We start from the raw sequence: 22,944 nt of genomic DNA, 5'->3' as shown, positions 1-22,944 counted from the left end.
GACACATACAGCAACTGTCCAAATGGTGATCTGCTTCACAGCCTTGGCACTTTTTACCCTCGGTAACAACAGGGACATTTGCTTTATCAATTCCCCGAAGACTCCAAATTGAGAACATTATACGAGATACAACGACAGCTCTTTGGTTTTAAAAAAAATGTAATTCTTTGGATGAATGATAATGTTTACTAACTTAAGTTAGTTAGCTATCTAGGTAATGTCAGTGTATACTAGCTGGCTAACGTTAAGTCACGTTACAGCTTGATTAACGTTCATTTTATTTAACAGAGCACTAATGTTTGCTCAGGTAATGTTTCAAAAAAAGTGACACTGCAAATTAACGTATGTGAAATAGCTACACTTCGTGTTTCTCTAATGATATACCGTACATCAGAGGACCTGACATGACTGCAGACGCCAAGAGCACATAAATGCTTTGCCGTCATTTCACAAATGGCAAAGACGAGGCAGAGCCAACATTGTTCAAATGGAACAAATGTGAAGTCCTCAGATACAGGTCATGAGTTTAGGACTCATTAAAAAGCACTGAGATGCCATATAAACTAATGGGACCCAGTGCTGCAAGCTAGTCCAAACAAAAGCTCACATAATTCAATAACATATTTTTAGATCGGTAAATTGCAATCTGTTAAATCCAATGGGTATGATTGTATACTGGCAGAGACGCTGCTTGAAATGATGCATGAACATGCAGCTGGCAGAAGGCGAGCCACAACTGTGTCTTTGTTTTATTGATGCAGTGACCCTTTATTGCCCACGTAAGAAATGGGTACGTCAGAGCCCCTGTTTATCACAAGAGCCTATCATTCAAAAACAGTATTTTTATACTCCTGTCAATCAAACAGATGCACCTCAACCAGCATGCAGGCGCATTAGCCCCCCCCCCCCCCCCCCCCCCATTCCCAGGCTCCCACTCAGAGTTTCCCGGATTCAATCGAAATCTGTCCTTAACTTTGACTTACAAAGAAACGACACCGTTCATTTTTTTTTTACAGTAGTTAGGCACTTTCGTTTTGCCAACCACTCAACTGACCGCACTGTGCTCGCAAAGAAAAATAAACGTGTAAGTCCAAATCAAGGACGAATGTTGATTGAATCCAGGCCACTGACCTCATCCTCGAATTTGTCTTTATTAAGATACCCTCAGTGTGCCACCTTTGACCCCACTTAGGGTACCTGTTAATGACATGTGGGATTTCAAGCTGTGGGGATCCAGCATTGACATTCATCTTAATCTGCCAGCTGATGGTTTGGATTGATATATGGAGTAACAGTGTGTGACTGTAGTCAAAGTAAGATCCACTATGTGCCGTAAAAGAAAAGGTCTTCACAAATTGGTGAATACAGGGAAAAGATTAATTTAATTGAAGCTAATACTGAATACTGTTTGCAATCATACAGTACAGAGCTCTGTAGATACCACCATTAAAAAGTCCATTTTATACCCATATACCCACAGCTCAGCCAAGCAAAGGTGTGTATGTTTCCATCACAGACGCTGGGATGAATGGTAATTATTCCCCCAGTTGTTTGCCCTCCCCCCACCCCACTTCCTCCCTTTCTCTCTATCCCTCATCTCGCTCACTCCCTTTCCTTTCTAACTCATCCATCCATTAACTCTCAATTTTCCAGTCACCCTCTCTTCCCCACTCTCTGGGCTTCCTAGTCGGTGCTGATTTACCGTTCCGCCGATAACGCCGCAGTCACCGTCGAGCCCGTCCCGCGTGGGAGGCCCTAGTGTGCGGGTCCGTGGGCCCTGACGGAGTGCGGTTCAGTCTGTGGAGCAGAGCGTTTCCCTCCTGATTCATCACGCGGAGCCCGGCGCTGCGCTAAACATCTGTTATCGCCACATCCGCCCCAGAGATCGCTCTCTGTTTTTTTTTTCTTTGGCAGGGGGATTACTTAGTCACGGCCCCAAAGGGCACCCAGCCCTGCGCTCTGCTGGGTCCGAACGGGTCAAGGGGATGACAAACAATAGCTGACCGAGCCCACTCTGTTCTGCTGGGTCCAATTGGGTCAACGGGACAAGACAGTCCCTAATTCAGCCCTGTGGTCTGTTACGCCAACAGGTCAAGGGAGCAAGAAAAATGCCGGTATTCAATCAACATTTGTCCTTAACGTTGACGTACAGGCAAATGTAAGCATTATGCTTTTTCATCACAGTTTGGCAAGTTGGCTTCAGTGTTTTAACATTAGTTGAAGCAAAGGTCAAATGTTGTCTGACACCATGCTTGAGCGACCGGTGTTCTTCCTCAGAAGAATATGAAATTGGGCCAGGGCTGGCAGAAAGTGATGCAGCAGACACAACGCAGAAGGGAAGACAGCAACACCACTTATAGGACCAGACGACCAGACTCTCAACTCAAACTGTGGCATGACTCAGAGCAGAATTCCCAGCACCCCCCACGCGCCCCCCCCGCTTCTGTTCCAACCTCCCCACACCTCCGCCAAATGTAGGCTAAATGAACATGGCCTTTGGGGTTTGGAACACATTGTGTTCTCATTAAATTTACGCTTTCAGCATTTCAAACAGTCGCACCACTTAAATTAGCTTTTATTTATGACAATTTGGAAATTGTTGACTCGCAACAGCATTGAAACAGTAAATAAGAGTTACAGCTGGATTTAATTTAAAAGGTCTGCACTTAAACTTAAACTTTGTGCTATTATTTAGCCTTGACAGGGCTGACAAACATCTAAATAATATTTTTATTCTCACTGGGAAAAAAAAAAACAACTCCAAAAGAGCTTTCCCAAAGCATCCAATTACACAGACACTTTATACTTAAATTGCAGTACTTGTGTCTGGAAGACTATTTATACCCGATATGAACATTTGATAGCTATCACTCAGCAATGATAGAAACTGATGAAACAGTGGGGAAAATATGCCTTCAGTGTGCTCCTATAAATGCTCACCTGTCAGGGAGGTACCTGGAGGTAGAAGGTGTTTTCAGTTCTCCAGCAGCCACATATTTGTGTTAATCCCACATTTGACTGCCGGTACAAGTACACGTACTGCAGATTTGAGACAGATAGTGAAGCTGGCAGAGCCTCCCAGGAAACCTAATCTGGATGCCTGTGTATACTGCAGGCCAGAAGTCAGTTATATTTGTCTGTGCTTTGTGTAGCAAAGCTCAGAGCTTAACGAAAATACATGCTTAAAAACTGAAAGTAACCCACCCAAGATTTCAGTCGCTCCCGATTTCAGTGACTCTGTGCACATATAGCTGTGGTTTCAGTGTCTCTACTCATATTTCCCTAATTTCAGTGTCTCCATAAAAGGGTCACCTGCCCACAGTGGGCCTCCTCAAGAGTGTCATTTATACCAGGAGTCGGGTGAGGCTGATTTAAATAATAACCGACGCGCGGCACCGGAGAAACGACGCCCTCCACAGTAGCACGCACACTAGCTCAGCACCCCGCCGTCTCCTGAAGTATGAAACTTTATGAGCCTATGGGAGAACAGCATCGCAGTGTATGACTTTTCGCTTCTTCGCCCGACGCCGCGGGATACGCTCTGACTTTTGTATTTAATAAGAGACCGGGTTCCAAGGGAAGGCGGCGGTGTTTGTGATTCCTGCTAATAAAAACTCCGCGAGGAGCTTTCCTGTTATGTCTTCGCAGCGGCGTGGACGGAGCCTCGCCACCAGCGGTAACTCAGGCCTTCTCCTGTCCCGTGTTTGCTTTACCCCGGCGATGAAGGAGCGACGTGGACCTTGGCGCGCGAGTGCGACTCGCAATTCACCCAGGACTAGAATCACGCCCTTCAAACACGGTGTGAAATACGAGCCTCAAGGCAGACCCCCAAGCGCCTGGCCTGGTTCTCGGGGCTGTTTATAGTACTACGATAGGGAAAGGTGACTGCGTACAGATAACATTTGGAGACTTTTTTTTTCTCAAAATACGCCGCGTTCTCCGGACCGTGACCGGCAGTGCCTCGGGCCCGAAGCGCCCGATTGGACGTCGGGTCGCTCGGGGTCAGAGGGCTCCGGTAGGAAGGATTTTCCCCGCTTCACAGATCAATACGGCAGCCGCTCCTTCGACCTGCCTGCTGCACTGAATGTGCGGTCCTCCATATTGTGTCAACACAACTCAGGTGGTGGATTGCAGAGTTAAAAGATAAACCAGGTGGATGCATTTCAGATGCATTTCAGAGGCTCCCGAACTGATGGAGGATGTCACAGAAACGGGACACGGTGTTCCAATGTGGTGGGAAAAAGAAACAACATGAACTAAAAACAGAAGCATAACAAAACATAAATTAAAAAGTTCACCATCCAGTCTCATGCTAACCAGTCATTTACACTCCATTCACACATTTGCCTCTGACTCACTCCCAGCCCATCAAGCCACAATTCACAGACTCATCATCATCCCAAACAATTTACACTCCGCTCAACTCTTGCACTCGGTCGCCAGCACACAATCACCAACCACTTGCGTATGACGCATACACACACCAAACCCTCATGCACAAATCACACAAAGCCCCACCCTACAGCAGTCTGCATATACTGTAGCAATTCACTCATTAAAACAGAATTTTATATTCACCACAGGCAGTCAGGGATGGGTGGTCAGTACAGAATTTTTTATTTTATTTTTATTTAACACAACACTCTCATCTTTATTTCACTTTTCATTCTCTAAGCACTGCTGAGTCCTTTCCCCCTATATGATTGACATCATATATTTATTTTGCTGCTATTCATTAGCCTATCCAATCAAAGCATGCATCTGAACTTTAAAGGCTCCATAACTACCACTGCAAAGGCTCTCAGTAACTCAATTCTGCACTGGAGCTGGACCTCAGGTCACTGAAGACTGAAATGCCCATAACATTTTTGAAACAGAAACCTGTTCTTTTTAAAAATCTTTAGTCTTGCCTTTTTGAAAAAGGGAACAATGGTATTATCCTCCTTATCACATGTTTTAGGTTTATAACAGTATGGTACTTTAAACCTGACCGTGCTGGCATATACATCTCCTTGGGGATGTCTTTGCAAATAAACCAAGGGTCAGCTAATTCTTCTGACAAATAATGATCTCATGCAAGAGGAGCCATTGACCTGTAACACAATGCTTGCTAAAATTCGCAAACGCCAATCAACTTCCAGGAAACCAATTTCACAAACTTCCCTTTTCAGACACGGGAGAAAGAGTGCCTGGGGTCCTGACTATCCTACTTATCCTGAACCCGCTGCATATGCTGTATTTTTGTTGCAGCTAATATTGATCAATTATGGTTGTTGAAACCATGTGTTTCCACCAAATTTATTTCCCTTAAACTTATTCTTACACAATGCATGTCTGGGTTGTTAGAGTAACCAAGTATAATGGCAAAAAGGTGCAAACTACTGTTCTTCAAAAGGATCTTTAAGTTTTCATATTATTAGAGGTTTATTCTTTACCTAACTCATCATACGGCTTTTAAGATAAATAAAGCAAAATTTTCCACTACATGCTTCCCTATCTCAATTACACTGCTTGTGTTACATTGTTTGCATCATATAATTAATCCTTTAATAACTATAAAGCTTTTACAATGCTTTCCATTTAGTTAACATTTGTGGAATTCCAAAGTGACAGTTATTGAAACTGAAAAGATTTACCATGATATAAGAAATTTTCTACTGCTCTAAGGCTAATTAATATTCGCTAGCTAGTTAGCTACCAAAAAATATCCCTCTGTCTATACTATAAATATAGCTGACCAACACCTTACATTCCAATAGTGTGCTAACTAAGGTACAACTAAAATAGCTGGTGGGTACATAACTGGGTGAAGACAATAACGCTATTATCACATTGTCCTGGAAGCAAGCTCCCAATATTTTACATGAAAATGTTATGGGAGTGTTAGCTAGTGGATGCATAGTTACCAGTTATAACTTGAGAGAGTTAGTTAGCTAACTACTGCAGCTACATGGAGTGTACAAGTTCAGTACAACTTATGATATGGTAGTGTGTAGGAAGAATATTGATGTGCAGCTGAGGCATAGATATACAGCAAAACTGTCATGTTATACTTTTCTTTTATCAAAAACGTTTTTGACTACTACTGGTACTACCACATTCAAGCTCTTATTGAAGTATTCACTGCATTCACTGGCAAATTCCAATTTTAAATACACAGCCGTCAGCAAGCAATTGAGTTTTTATTTATCTCTACATCTAGTTACCATTTGATGTGTGTCCACTCTTGATATAATAATGTAGTGTATATATCTCATTTCATGCTTTCGTTTACTGCTTTTTATGATTTAATACTTGCCACACACCAGTTACAGACTTGTTACAGACAGATTGGAGGTATTACGTTCTCTCATACGCTGATCATATCCTAGCAGTATACTCACCCTGCTCATGTTACCTACATCCAGTCAGGAATTCCCAGTCCTGCAGGCCTCATGTAACTATACTGTATACTGCAAGCCCACATTGCTAAGGAGTACCAAGGGGATTCTTATTATACTTAGAGAACTGTTATTGTTGGCATATAAGGCAATAAAAATAAACACAGGGAGAGTTCAGTCATGCTGTGCTGGCATTGGGCAGGATAAGGATGTCCTATCGCATACCTGTGCACACACCTTAGCCCCATCATTCAGTCACTGGCATCCCTGAGCCTTCTATGCCATGCCTGCGGTTGCAGATGGTGTTTACTCTCCGGCCCTACTTGCCAGATTACGGCTCGCTCCATCCTGCCACACAGCCTGCTCCACCGTACCACCCCACCCCCCCCCCCCCCCACCCCAGTCGCTAAGCTAGTGCCAAATCAAAGCCCCAGTTCAACGGGGTAGCATTCTGCCCTGACACGACATGCCTGGGCTGTTTCAGTGTCCTTGGAAACGTGAACCCAACAGCAGCGGCTCATTGTTGCACTGACGCTGGGCCTTGTGCCAGAGGAGCGCGGGGCAGCCTCCGGATGGTGGAGTCACAGCCGAGCGCTTCCCCGACACTGAGAACTCCCTGCCCTGTGGAGGGCCCAGGGAGCAGCCCAGGAGCGGAGGGATCCGGAGCAAGATACAGAGCGAAATGGGATAACGCGATACAATAGCCAGCTGCTATGGGATAACGGGGAATTAGTGAGTAGAGATGAGTGATAACAGCATGGGGGGGGGGGGGGGAGAGAGAGAGAGAGAGAGAGAGAGAGAGAGAGAGAGAGTGAGAGAGAGAGAGAGAGAGAGAGAGAGTGAGAGAGAGAGAGTGAGAGAGAGAGAAAGAGACAGAGAGAGAGAGAAAGAGAGAGAGAGAGAAATGTGCCATAGATAGCAGGACATTATCAAATTTTCTTTTACTTTAACCTTTATTTAACCAGGATCTGCTCATTCAGATTAAAAATATCTTCTTCAAGAGCAATCTGGCCAGGACAGGCAGCTGCAACTCAATTACACAAAGATACAGATGAAAAACTCATCAATACAGCAAAATCAGTTAAAATCAAGATCACAAATATGGTACATGGCACTAAATCCACCCAGAACATAAACATGGCAATGAGACCGCGTCTAGATCCTAATCATAGATTTGAAAACACCAAAAGAGACCAGATCAGCAAGTTTGATGTATTGAGTAACACAACCTCCACCCCACTTTTTAGGATGGGCTCTATAGCCAGGTTCCCCCAAAGTTTTTTCTCGCCACTGTTTGAGTGTTTTCTCCCCACTGGGAGTTTTTTTTCAATCTTATGTACTTGCTATTTGGGGGTTCAGGCCTGGTGTTTGCTTTGTTTGCTCTTTTTCTCTGTCTCTTCCCTTGCTACTCCATAAAGTATCTTTGTGACCATTCTCTGCAAAAAGAGCTATATAAATAAAAGTGAATTGAACATTCCAAGTAGAGGGAGCAGAATACATGAAAGCCCTTTTTCCCAACTCCGTATGGACGTTAGGGATAGACAACAGGAATAAATCCTGAGAATGAAGACAATGACCTCCAGCACATATCTGCAAGATATAGCTACATAAGTAAGATTGCAGTATACTGAGAATTGCGTTGTAAATAATTATGTACCAGTGATTTAGCCTGTGGGTGGCTAGTGCAGGCCAGCCAACCACACATACCGATTGCAATGGCGTGTGAGTGCCTTGCAGTTGGTTAGGAATCTTAAAGCTCCATGATGAAGAGTATCGATGGTCTGAAGACACTGGGCGGATGCTCATAAATATAGAACCTCACTGTAGTCAAGTACAGACATACGTTGCTGCAAAAAGTCTCTTTTTAGCTTTAAAAGTAATGGGAGCCTTGCTCCTAAAATAAAAACCCAGCTACGGCTTCAGTTTCCACCCAAGCTACTAAATATGTGGCTTAAAAGACAGTCATCAATTAAAATTCCAAGGTATCTGTGTGATGAGACAAATTCAACCTCATTGCCCAGAAGAGTAAAAATACCTTTAAGTTTTGTTGGCCTTGTTCTTGACTTAGAGTATACCATGAGTTTAGTTTTGCCAGCATTGAGGAAAGTTTCAATTGACACAAGGTACAGTACATTGCACATGTCAAACACAGTTTGCAGGTTCTAAAATGCTAAGGCTGCACAACAGTAAATAACAGGGTCATCAACACATAGCCATTTAACACACTATGACTAAGATTGCTTATATAAATTGTGAATAAAAGAGGATCAAGAATCAAACCCTGGGACCGATAGGAAGACAGGAAGCATATCTGAAGTGACAACATTACATTTGGTGCACTTTGAGATATACTTTACATTCAACAGCATGCTCTGAAAGCCCTATGTGCAGCAATCTCAGAATGCCATTGGTCAACCGTGTCAAATGCTTTGGAAAGTTCCATAAAGAGAGACACAATGTTGTTTATTATCAAGGGCTTTGGTAATATCATTAAGAACCTTCATCTCTGCTATAATTGTGCCATGCTTTTTTCTGAAGCCTGATTAGCATATAGACAAAATATCATTTGCATAGAAATACTTCTTCTGCTGCTCACAAACAAGACCTTCAAGTACTTTAGCTAGCGGAGAAAGAACTGAAATTGGTCTGTAATTATGTAGAGGAGTTGGATCTCTCCCATTTAGTAGTAAGAAAACACGTGCTGACTTCCATATTCGTGGAATTTCATCATATTCCAGGGTTAGATTAAAAAGATAAGACTATGGTTAAGCAATAATGCGGACTGCCAGTTTCCGAAAAATAGGGTCAGGATTATTCATATTTTCAGTGTTAACAGATTGATAAAATTCAAACATGGCCTTCTTAATGAGAGATGAACAATTGTTATGTAGTGGACAAAAATAGCCAGTCACCATCAGAAGCTGATTTCCTTGCCTTGGCCCAGGCTAAGTTAAGTTTATGAATAATACCTGAATAATACCCGTTCTGTTTCACAAAGCAGGAATACTGAGTTAGCTGGACAACTGCACAGAGTATAACCCAGTACCCTCCCAAATCTTGAATATGGACAGAAGTAAAACGAGCTGATCTGGATTTTACTCAGCGCGGTCATCCAGCAAACCCAGTAATGTTGCTTCGTTAAATACCCCCCAGGGGAGATCCAAGGGTTATCTTGCTCTTGCCTGCAGTAAAGGCTGTGTTTATTTATTGTTTCTAAGAAAACCATCGTAACAAAATTTACAGGCATATTCAACATCAGGGATGAGCCAAATCCTGCTCCAATCAAAATAAATCAAATCCAATGAAAAACCCTGAAATGCAAAGCGTTTTAGCTTCCTCTTGTGAATGAAGCTTGGCTTAGTCTTTGGGACCTTAGTATTTCTAACAGCAGAAAAAGCACAATGGCTACTTAGGTCATTACAGAAGACACCCAGTGCAGAGTATTTGTGAGGAACATTCGTCAAAATCACATCAATTTGAATTGATTTCTTAGGACATTTAAGATTCGGGCAGTTAGGCAAGTTAATCAACTTGGCAAGACTCACAGAATCACAGGAAGATTTAAACTCATCAGACGCCATCCTTAGCCGGTCCCCGTTAAAATCATGAGCCAGGACAATTTTCACTGCAGTGAAGTTTGTATGTGAGTGGCGTCAATGAGTAAAAAGCATCACAAGGAACAGATGGAGGCTTATAACTGCCAACCGCAGATACAGAGGGACCCGTAGAGACGTAATGATTCAATGCATGGAGTTCTGGTCAATGTAAAATCGTTCAAGACAGGACTACACTAATATGAAACGTATTCTTCACATAAATAGCCTCCCCACCACCTTTCCTTGGTCGATCAGTGCGGTACGCATTGTAACCATTTATACAAATATCACTATCAAGAACTGACTTACACAGCCAAGTTTCTGAAAACATCAGATTCTAATCATATCCATTTTTGACAGCAGGCTACATGCTGTACATTTAGATGCAGAATGCCAAGACCAGACCTGGTTTTAAAATCAGATGCTATTTGGAAACAGGGCATGTCAGATTTCAAGATTGAGACAACATATGCAGCAGGGCATTAGGGGCAGATTACGCAGCAAGAGAGATAACATAGATGTGAGGCCACTAAGACACAGACAGGTCATCACTTTTTTATCTGAAGCTGTTTTATCACCTGCATTTCAGCCGTCCCTCAGCATGAAGTCAGTAGAGCCTTTTTCATTACACAGATTGACAATTTTCAAAGTAAACCTCCTGAGTCATCCATGTTTGTAAAGTCAATTGCCACTTAACAATGATTGACAGCAATGTTCCCACCAGTGTTGGGGGGTAGTGAACTACATGTAATTAAACTAGTAGTTTAACTACATTTTGCAGTAGCTTGCTGGTAGTTCAACTACATTCATATTTGCATAGTGATTCAAGTAGTTAAATTACTTTTTTGCCATTTTTTGTGTAGTTAACTACTGAAACTACAAACAATTTTGGGCCATAAAAGGAAAGAAATGATTTTTTATTTTATTTTACCATTGCTTCTCTACTGCAATTGAACCCCCTTTGACCAGCCCAGCCCCCTTTTTCTTTCATCCTGACCGCTGTGAAGGCATGCCCAGGCAATGCAATCGTCAGGCAGCCACCACCACACTCTTGACTTCTGTGTAGTGCATGTGCAAAAGTGCGGGCGTTGCTCAGTGCTCACACACCAACAGCGTCATCATGGATAAACCTCCCAAATCTCAGCCTGAGGAAGAATCACCATGGCCATACTTAAGCAAATACATGACACTGACTAGCTCCACCGACAAAACCTACGTTTTTACTTGTGAGCTATGCAAGCCGAGAGTAAATACACTCTCTACTGCAAAGACGTCAAACACAAAACTAAGAGCACATATAAAGGTGAGTGTATTAACATTGACTTTGCTAGCCAATTTAGCAAAGTTTAGATAAGTTAGCCACATTGTAATGTTACATACAGGCAAGTGATTTAATTCAGTGAACATTAACGTTAGTCTAATTAAATAAAGTCTTTAGCATTACTTCGTCTGACAACAATTATGTTCTATCAAAAACGAACATGTCGCTAACCAGCTAATGTCAGGTTTGCTGACATAAAGCAAACATTAGCTAACGTTAGCTGACCTAGTCATACTATTCTCATAATGTGTTTTGCCGCCCATACAATATGGCGCAATGCATGGCACCAGTCTTTCATGATAATCACCTACTATTTGATTACAATCACCTGTGTTTGCTGACCAAGCTGTGTGCAATCAATCCAATACTATGAATAGCTTAGCCAGAATCATTCAAATGAAGGTCTGGCTAGGCTGAGGTTGGCTTGCTGTTCTTTTGCCACCTAAGGTTAATATTGTAACAGCATACAATTTTATTTAAAGTTGATCTAGTGATATAGAGGGTAATTCTATGAACCATTATAAATGTCATGCTATTAAGGGGCAACATAGCTCAGGCAGTAAGAGCGGTTGTCTGGCAGTCGGAGGGTTTCCGGTTCGATCCCCCGCCCTGGGTGTGTTGAAGTGTCCCTGAGCAAGACACCTAACCCCTAATTGCTCCCAACGAGCTGATTGGTACCTTGCATGGCAGCCTTTCACCGTTGGTGTGTGTGTGAGTGAGTGAGTGTGAATGGGTGAATGAGAGGCATCAATTGTAAAGCCCTTTGGATAAAAGCGCTATATAAATGCAGTCCATTTACCATTCTATATTAGAAGTTACCTGGCTTACTGAGTAATCCTGCTTGGTGCAATACCCCCACCTGGACTCTAGTTTCTGGAAGGCAGGTGTCTGACTGATGGACATTGTATACAAAACCAAAGCTTACATTCCTTGCACTTTCCCATGAATAGTGTGGTATTTAATTTTTTTGGTTTATGTATGACCTGTGAACAAGTGGGAACTTTTTGCAATAAACTCAATTGAGTGGCATTTTTTGCTGGCATGTGACTTTTTTGTATTATATTTTGTTATAATTTCGTATCACGTACATTGTCAATTTGACCTTTTTTTACGAAGTTTTTCTGAATAGCTTTAGTTAACCAAACTAGATTTCTCCCTAGGGTAGCTTTGCTGTAGTTCAACTTCTTCCAGAGTGAAGTAGTTGGTAGCTTGCAAAGCCATGCTTTAAAAGTAGCTTCCCCAACACTGGTTCCCACACTGTCACATGCAGTATTCAATGTGGTCCATAGAGCCACAGACAGCAGTAGCATATTTTTTTACAGTGTTGTGCTATATTGCTGTTTTTTAATCTGTGGAAAGAACAGCCAGCCAACAACTGCATAAAAAAGATAAATACCAACCTTAAAAATGAAATTAAATGAATATAAATATAAAGATTAAACTGACCAAATAGTATCATTACAGTCCATTTTAACTGTATTCTCTGTCATTGCTTGCTCATGCTTGGTGTAAACTTTCCATATGAAGACACACCTTTCCGTTTTAACAGAGTTTGTCTTATTTCAACAACTTTTGCCATGTTCCCTGATTAATGAGCTGTGCCCCTAACCCCTCGTCACACACCATCTGAGCAGCATTTGGTAAGATGTCCATCTCCAGGTCCACACATTTGAATACAAATGGAGGTACTAGGAATGGTCTGACACAACAGAATACCAACGGCCCTATCCCATTTTGCGTTGCACAGGTAGGCGTTTGATTGGTAGGTCTGAACCTTGGTCAGGTACTGAATTCCTCGGAAGGGCTGCGCAGCACAACTTTCTGGCTGGGCAGTGCTTAAAAAGATTCCTGAACTACTCTCACAAGGTTGTCAGCTCTGGGGAAATTCTTGGGCAAGTGCCACTCACCAATGCCACAATGCGGACACTGCAGGTTAAATGGACTGCGTTTGGCACCAAGCCTTTGAGGGTTTCCTGGTATGCTTCCAAAATGTAACTGGCCTTATTCAGGATGAATGCAGTCGCATTGTTGAAATCCACCTCAAATTCCGATGGGCATTCCTTGATGGTATCCGCAAGCGAACAGTAATTTACAGTAGCAAAGTACACCGTGTCAGCTAGTGCTACTTTCAAACAAGATGTCATTGATTTTCCTTGCTAGACAAAAAAGAAACATGCAAAACATAACTGTTTGTGCCATCTATTGATTCATCTGTGACCACAGACATGCTGTCAGCTGACTTGAGAAGTTGGCTTTATATTTTTTTCTGAGCGTCAGCAGGCCAATGCACGTAATTCTGCCTAAGTGGTTTTGCAGAGAAGATTTCCCTGCCATTGATTACATGCTCATTGAAAAATATATGTAATTTGGGGCTATAAAGTTTTTCTAGTGGAACGCTTGCCCTCAAAAATGCATCGGTCAAATTGTGGATGACAACTCCCCACTGCTCAACGCTCTTTTGTGCCCTGCAGACAGACGATTCCTCCCTGCTGTTGGTCACCGTACAACATGAGTTGTACTGTAGTTAATGATCTTTTATTGAAGATGTGGATCTCTGATTGTTTTGTGTGGATACATTTCAACTGTGCAGAATATACTCAATCCATCTGTGTGCAGTAGAGCAGCCAGGTGCTGGTGCATTCTGTCGCTCAAAATATTTTGGCTTGACATTTTGTCTGCGCTTGTTTCCCTTCCATGTATTAGAGAAAAAAAATCTGAAAATATTCACAGGAAAGATCTGCAACGCACAGACTTTGTCATTTAAATAATCCTAAAATGCACGTTTTGTTAACCTTTATTGCAGGCTGTGCAGAAAGATAACGCAGCAGTTAACAGGGTAGTATATCTTTTGTTTGTTTTGTGATTATAACTGATTTTTAAAAATGTAATTCATCATTAAATCTCCCTGACATAATGTGAAGAAAAAAGCTGTGTGTATGCCTATCAATTCATTATTCAAATCATTGGCACACTTGTTAATCAATAAAAAGGATTGAAAACAGCTAGAGATCAATAATCAGTTGAAGGGGTAGTGTTGGGCCTCCTCAATTCTCAGCTCAGTAGCTACCACTATATATCGTGAGCTCCAGAATGTATGGGACAAAGACATTTTTTATTGATCGGGATCTACACTCCACAATGTAATCGAACAATTAAATGTGGTCAAAGTGCATATTCTCAGCTTTTATTTAGGGGTATGTACGCATATTGGTTTCACCATGTGGATATTGCAGCAGGTTTTATACAAAGCCCCCCATTTTAGGGCACTATAAGGTTTTGGCCAAATGGCTTCACAGGTGTTTCTGATGAGTAAGCTGTACTTCCTTAGTGAAAGTATAAGCAAACTTTCAGTATCTAGTTGTGATTCAAGGCGTTTGATTGCCTTTGGAATCTGTTATTGGCATTTGTCAATATGAGAACAGTGATCCCAGTGTATTTAAAAAAAATGTCTATATGGTGTATAAAAATACCCTTAAATAAAATCTGGGAATTAACTATTGAAAATTTTAAATTGTGGACTACAGAGCCAAATTGAGAAAAAATCTTTTTCCCAAACATTATGGAATGGAGCTCATTATATATATATATATATATATATATATATAGAGAGAGAGAGAGAGAGAGAGAGAGAGAGAATGTTTATTTCTGTCAGTGGCAGAGTATAAATAAATAAAGAGACAGGTAAAATAGATCATGGTATTAAGGGGGCATTTCAGGAGAGAAAGAAAGCCAACAGAAATATCTGCACTCCTCCCCTCCCTTCCTACTGTACAAACAGCCCAGGTACCCACCCAGGGAAGCAGCTGGAAACCGGGATCCCAAAGCTCACAAGTTCTAACAAAACCCGCTGCTGTACTTACCCATGAGTCTAAAATTTGTCTCCACAGGTGAAAAGTAACAGGCAGGGGCCACGTTAGGTCTGAGAAAAGAAAGGGAGTGTTGGGAAGACCCAGGGTGGGCACAAAGTGGGCGCTAGTGGATGGTGCAGAGCGGGCTACGGGTGAAACCAGTTTACAGAGGTACGCTGCCTGGGCTCTACAGTGTTCCCATTTTAGAGGCATTTTTAGGAGCTGAGAATTGATGCGTGCTAACTGGAAGAAGTAATTTTAGAGCGCATATACTAATTGGGATGCATTAGCATGCTCCTAAATTTTCAAGTTAGCTTGGAAAAAATGTTAGCGTCGAGCCCTGACAGCATTATTGTGTGTGTGTGTTTGAGTGTGTGTGTGTAGGTGTGTGTGTGTGTGTGTGTAGGTGTGTGTGTGTGTGTGTGTATAGGTGTGTGTGTGTGTGCATGTACTTATGTGTGTGTGTGTGTGTGTGTATGTACGCGTGCTCGTCTATGCGTGTGCTTGTGTGTGCGTGTGTGTACTTGTGCACGTGTGCTCATGCACTGTTGGTGCAGACATGAAAGAAGAAAAATGGCAAAGCTTTGATAAATAGAATATATGCAGGTTTCCTGCAGCCGTGATCAAACGTCCCAAAAACCAAGAACCAGCCGTCACCTCGCCACCCCCCCCCCCCCACATACGCAGAAGTGAAAGTCATTTAAGCGGAAAAGCACAGAGAATCCAGCTTCTGCCTGGCAGTTGTAATTTTTCAGCGGAGTGCACGCAGCGCAGACTCCTGCGCTGGGGCCAAGCTCGCAGATAAATGCAAATGCAAACTGAGTGTGCGATGCAGCCGACTGCCATCGCAGCTGGCCGGTTCCGTCTCGTACACGCTTCGCGAATTTAGCCCCGTTCCTCCCGGGCAATCTTCTCTTCGTTTGCAATCGAGCGCCCAACGCGAGATCCTGCAACAGTGCATTATGGCAAGGATTATAGACATTTTTCATGTTTAGTAGACTGCTGCTGATGACTAAAATGAACACACTGTGACAGACCTCGTGGCCTGAGCAGATGTATATATGATGATTTTATGCTGTTTTTTTTGGAAAACAGTGTTGTGCAGTTGGCTATCGCTTTTTAACTGTAGAACTTAAAAACAGTAAAAAGTAATTATTTTTTAAATTCGTTTTTGCTAATTTCAGTTTAACTTGTGGGTTCCTTCGGTTTAATTTGGACAGGGCATGTTGTAAAGAACAATAAGGTAAAGTGTGAGTTTGGTCCACCAACACAGCACAGGGAATTTCCATAATTCAGTGAACGAACGGTACTGAGTGAAGATATAATGTGGACGGAGGAGTGGCACAGTGGGTAAGGAACTGCGCTTGTAACCGAAAGGTCGCAGGGTCGATTCCCGGGTAAGGACACTGCCGTTGTACCCTTGAGCAAGGTACTTAACCTGCATTGCTTCAGTATATATCCTGCTGTATAAATGGATACAATGTAAAATGCTATGTAAAAGTTGTGTAAGTCGCTCTGGATAAGAGCGTCTGCTAAATGCCTGTAATGTAATGTAATGTAATATAAACAGCAGTAGAGTTCACAGCTCCAGTCATTGATTGGCTGTTACAGCTCGTGACTGGGTCTTCGGTAGTTATTGACCTCATCTGCAGTCCTGGCCTTGTTTTTCTCAAGATGATTTTTCTATGTGAAGAAACCTAGTGTCAGCAAAAGGCTTCTACTGAACCCTAATTTCCTCCAAGTTCAAAGCATGAAACAGAGAACTGCCTTTTTTTCTCAGTATTGAGTGTGATGCTTGTGCATGAGACAATGGAAGGGCTGATTAAAGAAACATGCCTGATTAAAAATGAAAAAAAAAAAAAATTGTCTGGTTATGCAACATAAACTTCCATGATTAATATCAGCTGTTATCAGCTCACAGCATAGAAACGTGAAACAGGACAATTCACATCACAAAAAGATGATCTGTTAAATACATTTTATGCACTGCATTTAGTATAATTATGTGTGTCTGTTTCCTTCATACAAATGGAAAGCAGATATAAAAAAATAAGGCCTAAAATGAAATAAGCCTCCTTTGGTGCTGTACTGTGCTGTCTGTGCATGCTCCCAATATATATATATGTTAATTAATCCATTATAATTAGAGCCAAAATAATTTCAGTTACATTTCCCAGAAGGCCATATCTGTACATGGTATAAATTACACATCTGAACTATACTGAAAGGCCTTAAATACAGATATGAAATGAATGTATTGAACAGGAAAGCCTGAAATAGCTTGTTTTTTTATTCGTTTTTCCTTCTTTGTTGACCTCAAACATTGTAATTGCAGTGACCACACCCCACTCAGACACAATCCCCAGTAAACACAGCGAGTCCAAATGCGAATGCAGTCCTCCTACACCCCACAATGTGAATGACAATCTTTAACACTGCAAGCCAAAAACTGCTCCACCAGGAGCACTATCACTGATTGGTGGACCTCCCTCTGATGACAGCTGGTAAGCTTGGAAAACTGATGAACCCATATTCCTTCTGGCGCCCTAGTTGGCCAATGCCATTGCTCAGCCTCAGGCTAGTGATATTTTTACTACAGCAGGCAGCCTGTGCTCGAAGCGAATGCCTTTGACGTTGAAATGCCTTGGGAAAATATCAGAAAGCAGCAAATATTTAAACAATGACACAAGAGTTTCTTGTTAACTTGATGCTATTAGCAGACTGTCGCTGGTTCTGATATAATTGTTTGTCAGACAAGGTTTGATGACTTTTTCCACGAAACGGGACTGAGCCCTTTGGACGAGAGTTTTGATGGGCCTGCTGGAGGTCCACAGTGAAAACTCCCTCGCCCCTCAGAGCTCTGAGCCACGGTCCAACTGCAGTTCATTAAGCACTTTAATGGTTCCAAGTGGTACTGTTCAGCATTAAACTGATATGAAACCTTTAACTTATACAGTCTCTCCATCATTCTTACACACAGATTACAAACTGTGAGGCTGGAAAATGAGAAATGCTTTGCATTTTGGAGAGAGAGAAGGAAAGGGGGGGGCAGAAGGGGGGGGGGGCAGGGGGAGAGAGAGTGAGCATGTTGGTTTTCTCTGTCAGTGATGGAGTGGAGCCTCAATGTGCGCCTATATCTCTCACAGACAGAGTCCCCCTGCCCTTCAGTGCACCAGATACATGTCCACAGTTTGTTTATCTTGACAAGTAATATTTAAGTAAAGGAAAAGCCTTTAACAACCACCCACGCACATACGAATGCTCGTGTTTATTATATCAAAACTCAAACGGCAGGCTCTAAAGACACATACGTACAGTAATCAGCCAAATACTCGATAAAGCGCATACCTTTAAAAGGGAGACCGCCTACACAATTAAGTCCATACCTATAAATAGGATATGACCAGCTGTTTATTTATGTATATATTTTGTTTGACACAGATTTCTGCGAGCATTGCATAAACTGACCAATCACAATCTGAGCGGCAGAGAGAGATGAAGGGGGAGAGAGTGAACGAGGGAGTGGGGGAAACGGAGAGAGATGGACAGGGAGAGGGTGAATGAGGGAGAGGGAGAAAGGGAGAGGGAGATGGAGATGCTGGATGTTTCTTTCAGATGAGCGCTAGATTACTTCAAGATGTGTGAGTTTGGAGCTGACGCTCGTCGGCTGAGGGGAGCTGCTGCAGTCTCCTTATCACACCCATAATGAGACGTAATTGGGACAGAGATATCATCACACAGCTGTTAAATTAGACTTTCGCATTAACATTTCTATGGCCTTGAACCCACGCGATGGAAGATTCTGCACCTGAGGGACGGGAGGGAAATGATGAGGATTATGAATAATGGCTCCATTTATTTATTGCCCTGGCAATTATGGAGCTTATGCAATGCCCTGGTAATGACCCGTTTTTACTGAAGGGCTCTTAGCGCAACCAGCATTTAGCCTCCGTTTTACCTCCAGACCAGAACTGCCTCTGAACTGCAGCTATGCTACTATTTACCTGGAGAATTTCACACCCGTTGACAAGGAATAAAGCATTTGGAAATAGCACCCACCGAAAAGGCCGTGCTATTATTTACTCGGCATATTTGACACACGTTCGCTCTCACACACTCTCATTCATCACTCATATCTGCTCATGATGGGTATTCCGTCACAAGAGATTTTATCTAATGCTGTTAGAAGTGATAAACGGAAAGAGAAAAGCCGGTTCCTTGCAAACGTCTCAGACATTATGATGACAATCAGCGATTTTATCACACGTGATATTCATCAAAAAATATAACAGATGTTGACATTGCTGATTTCAGGATGGTTTTAATCATCCTGTCTTTGAATGTCTCATTAACAATAAAAGCTACTTTGGCTTCGGTGAGATCCCATGCAAAAAATTTATATAATTTTCCAAGTCTATTTTTTATTTATTATAAAACTAGTTTTGCCTGTCCTATTCTGCCTCTGAGGCCTTGTTCTCAAAAGTTTATTTTTTGACAGAATAAAGCTTTTGTGCATTTTTTCCATGACATTGTCACCCAGAGCCACAAGTTAATAGCTTCACGCAATCTGATCCCTAGTAAAACAATATGCTGAATGAAATACCCATTGGCAGTTTTTTGTGCACGTTACGTGGACCAATGAACAGCCTCTTGTGTGGAAATGAATAAGGTATCAGAAACATTTGAATTACATTGCCTGTATGTTGATTGGCAGCTAGCTAGCTTTTCACGTTTCTGCCACGAACACATTTTCTCTTCGTTACCCACAAGGCCGTGCTTTTATTTACTCCGAATAATTGCATCGCTAACACCAACCCAGTGCAGTGAGCAGTTATTTCTGGATATTCAGCCCTGACAATCCTCCAGTGGGCAATGAAACTGTAAACAGAACAAACACTCTCCGATGAAAGATTTTCAGTTAATGAATGCAATATTATTGGTGACCTTGACTGCTGTATTCTGGGGTAGTTGTGTTTCAGCCTGGCATATTTGTGGTGTTTGCTGGGCCAACAGAGGAACGCTGTAGTAATCAGAAGTCGTACTTAATTTCCTATTTCAGGAACAGAGAGGGGTTGTTTGCTGAGATTCAGGAAGAATACGGTTTAACGGGACCCGCTCCCTAACACTTCTGGTAACTGCAGAATAATACTGCCCTCGTCCAAACTCAACATCTGTGAGTCACCCACACAAACCTTCAGAAACACGCTCATGAATAGAAGGCATAAAAAGAACCGAAATATAAAGTAGAAAAATAAAAGTCTGGAGAGATCTGGATAATCTTTGCTAGCAAGTGTTTTTGTGGTTGTGTCATGGTCCAAGTATGAGCGATCCCGTAAACACTGGACACAAAGCACCCTGGGATGCTTGCCTGGGAAAAACGGAACTGAACTCATATTTGAATGTTTATCACAAGCGGTTCATAACCAAAGAGGTTGTGTCCTTAATGCAGCAAGGGAATTAAACACAAGGTTTTGATTTTTGAGTTCTGAGCGGTCCATAAGCAATTCCTAGCTTTTTTACTAACTACTAAATCCTTTCCTTTTAGGTTTACCATTTCATCACCTTTTTCAGTGTGGTAGGTGGGGAACTTTAACAATGTGGCCTGCAGCAAGTCAACATTCGTTCCTAACTTCAGCTCAAAATTAAATGCAAGTGTTGGTTATCCCTTTATTTACACTTTTTGGCAAAAAAGGCACCACAAAAATTAGCCTGCCAAACAAATGTTGAATGAATTCTGCCTTGAGGATTTTTTAAGAAGTGCTTTCTGGCTCAAAGATCATTTAAAATTCAAAGATGCTTGAGATGAGAGAACAGTACACGCTCAGTGGATCAAAGCAACGAAAAAGAAAAGTAACAAGGTGCTCTTGGAACCAGAGTAAAATCAATGAAAGCAAAATGAGGGGAGGGGGATCCAAAGCTCACTGCAAGAAGGCCTAATGAAGACTCATGGGGGCAGATTCGGTTGGCTGATCTTGTTTAGTGTTCTTTTAATATTTCTGTGCAATATGGTAATATAATAAAGGTTTTTGAAAGGCATTTCTTTCTTTTCTCCCTGTTTCATATAAGAGTGCATTGGAGTTGTGGGAGGTAAGTTTTGTCATTTATAATTTTCAATTTAATTTAAAGTTCTTACCAGCGAGTTTTGGATCACCCCTTTTTGCTGTAATGAAAGATCATGTAAGATATTACTGTGTGCATAGTTATTACTATTCTCCAAAGCAAAACATGGTCCTGCACTCCATTTCAAATGGAAAGAGTCAGTTAGAGTGGAAACAGGTAGTGGTTTAGGATTCCTACTCACAGATACTGTATTCTTCAGTCTTCAAAACAACAGAACTGGGGAATTCTTCAGGGGCTGCAAAAAAAAATTGACACAATTGACAAAAAACATTTTCTATTAAAAAACAGTAGAAACCATGCAATGCAATGACCATATTTAGGGCAATATCACACTATGTATTCAGTTTCACAAGTTCACTCTAACTTATTTGCATGCTGGTACAGTTTAAAGCATTTTAAAGGCAGTTCTATTTTTATTTAATTTCATTTAGGTTCCTTTTGTTTCCGACCAGGAAAATTTGATGAATTTTAAAATGATTTTTAAATGATCAGAAGCTTTAAAGAAGTCCAGTTCTGATCCACAAATATCCACTTTCTGATACCTGCAGATCAGAATCACTTTTTTCATTTACATTCTTCACTTGCTATTGGCCTGCAACATATTTCTGGAAAACACGACACAGAGAAAACTGACACTCTTGTACTGTAGTCTTGCTTCTCTCATTTGTCATTGGTGTTTTACCAATTAACCGCAGAAGAAACTGAAGAGGCAGAATGGATAATGCGTTGTGACTGGTGAAGTCTCTGGTGAAGATACTCTGCTTTTGGAAAAGAATTCCAAAATTTTGGAAGAGCAACATCTGGAGAGGAGGAGACACTTGAAGCGAAGACAAATATGTCACTCCGGGACACGTCACCCCTCACGGTTAGGCTTTCAAACAGCTCAGAGCAAACCAAACAGCGAGTTTCGTTTGGAAGTAATTCCAATTTATGAGTAGCGTGACAGCGCTAACATGCGAGCCGTCTAGGAAAACGTCGGAGTTGTCAACTGTGAACGCCTGTGCCTTGAAACCCGCAGCCCCGGCTGCTCCAGTCTGAAGCCATCTCACTTTCCTTCTCCGTTCCCGATAGACGAGGGAGGACAGGGCCGCCATCTAAGAAACAACAACGAGGACACCGCTTAACGATTCAAGCTCTCCGCCTGCCAGTCGGGTTGCCATTCGGGTGGAGTCAGACAGCGCAAAAACTCAGCGCTAGTACAGCCGTCTGGGAAAGCAGGCAGACGCCCGATACGGAGCGTACGCCGTAGCTTTTAGACTCGTCACAGTTTAGAATGCTGAGAAGCTTTACATCTGACACGTCGCGCAAATCATTTATACGGCTCGACTCTTGGGTGAAAGAGTCGCTCTCCTCCTCCTCCTCCTCCGAAACCTGTAAAGCGTGTATAAAATCCATAAAACCCAAAGACGGTCGTCCGAACAAGGGGAGCGCGGCACGGGCTCACGCGCGGGTTGTCCTGCCAAACGCGCGCTCTGGCGAGCGTAATTGGGACAGACGGAGAGGCACGGAGCGGAGCGAGGGCCGCACGGGGCGGGGCGGGGCGAAGGGGGGGGAGGGGGGTTGATCTGGGGACGGCAGCCCAGCTTTAATCACACTTTTATGGCTTCAGGACCATTACCTCACGCTTGGCAGATCTTACGCGTATGAAATTAAACATACATAAAATAAATAGACCTAGG

General features: G+C 42.3%; 1 protein-coding gene across 1 annotated transcript in view; it reads right to left on the bottom strand.

Annotated features, from left to right (window-relative positions):
* The window catches only part of LOC118228126 (zinc finger protein 469), a 211,904-nt gene that overhangs the window by 114,362 nt on the left and 74,598 nt on the right, over nucleotides 1-22,944 (bottom strand). Inside the window, exon 3 of the mRNA XM_035419439.1 lies at nucleotides 21,447-21,500. The gene's annotated coding sequence lies outside the window, so the exon portion shown is untranslated. The remainder of the gene's footprint in view (nucleotides 1-21,446; nucleotides 21,501-22,944) is intronic.

This window comes from Anguilla anguilla, chromosome 5 (genome assembly GCF_013347855.1).
Source record: "Anguilla anguilla isolate fAngAng1 chromosome 5, fAngAng1.pri, whole genome shotgun sequence".
Lineage (NCBI taxonomy): Eukaryota > Metazoa > Chordata > Actinopteri > Anguilliformes > Anguillidae > Anguilla > Anguilla anguilla.
This window is presented reverse-complemented; position numbering and strand designations above follow the sequence as displayed.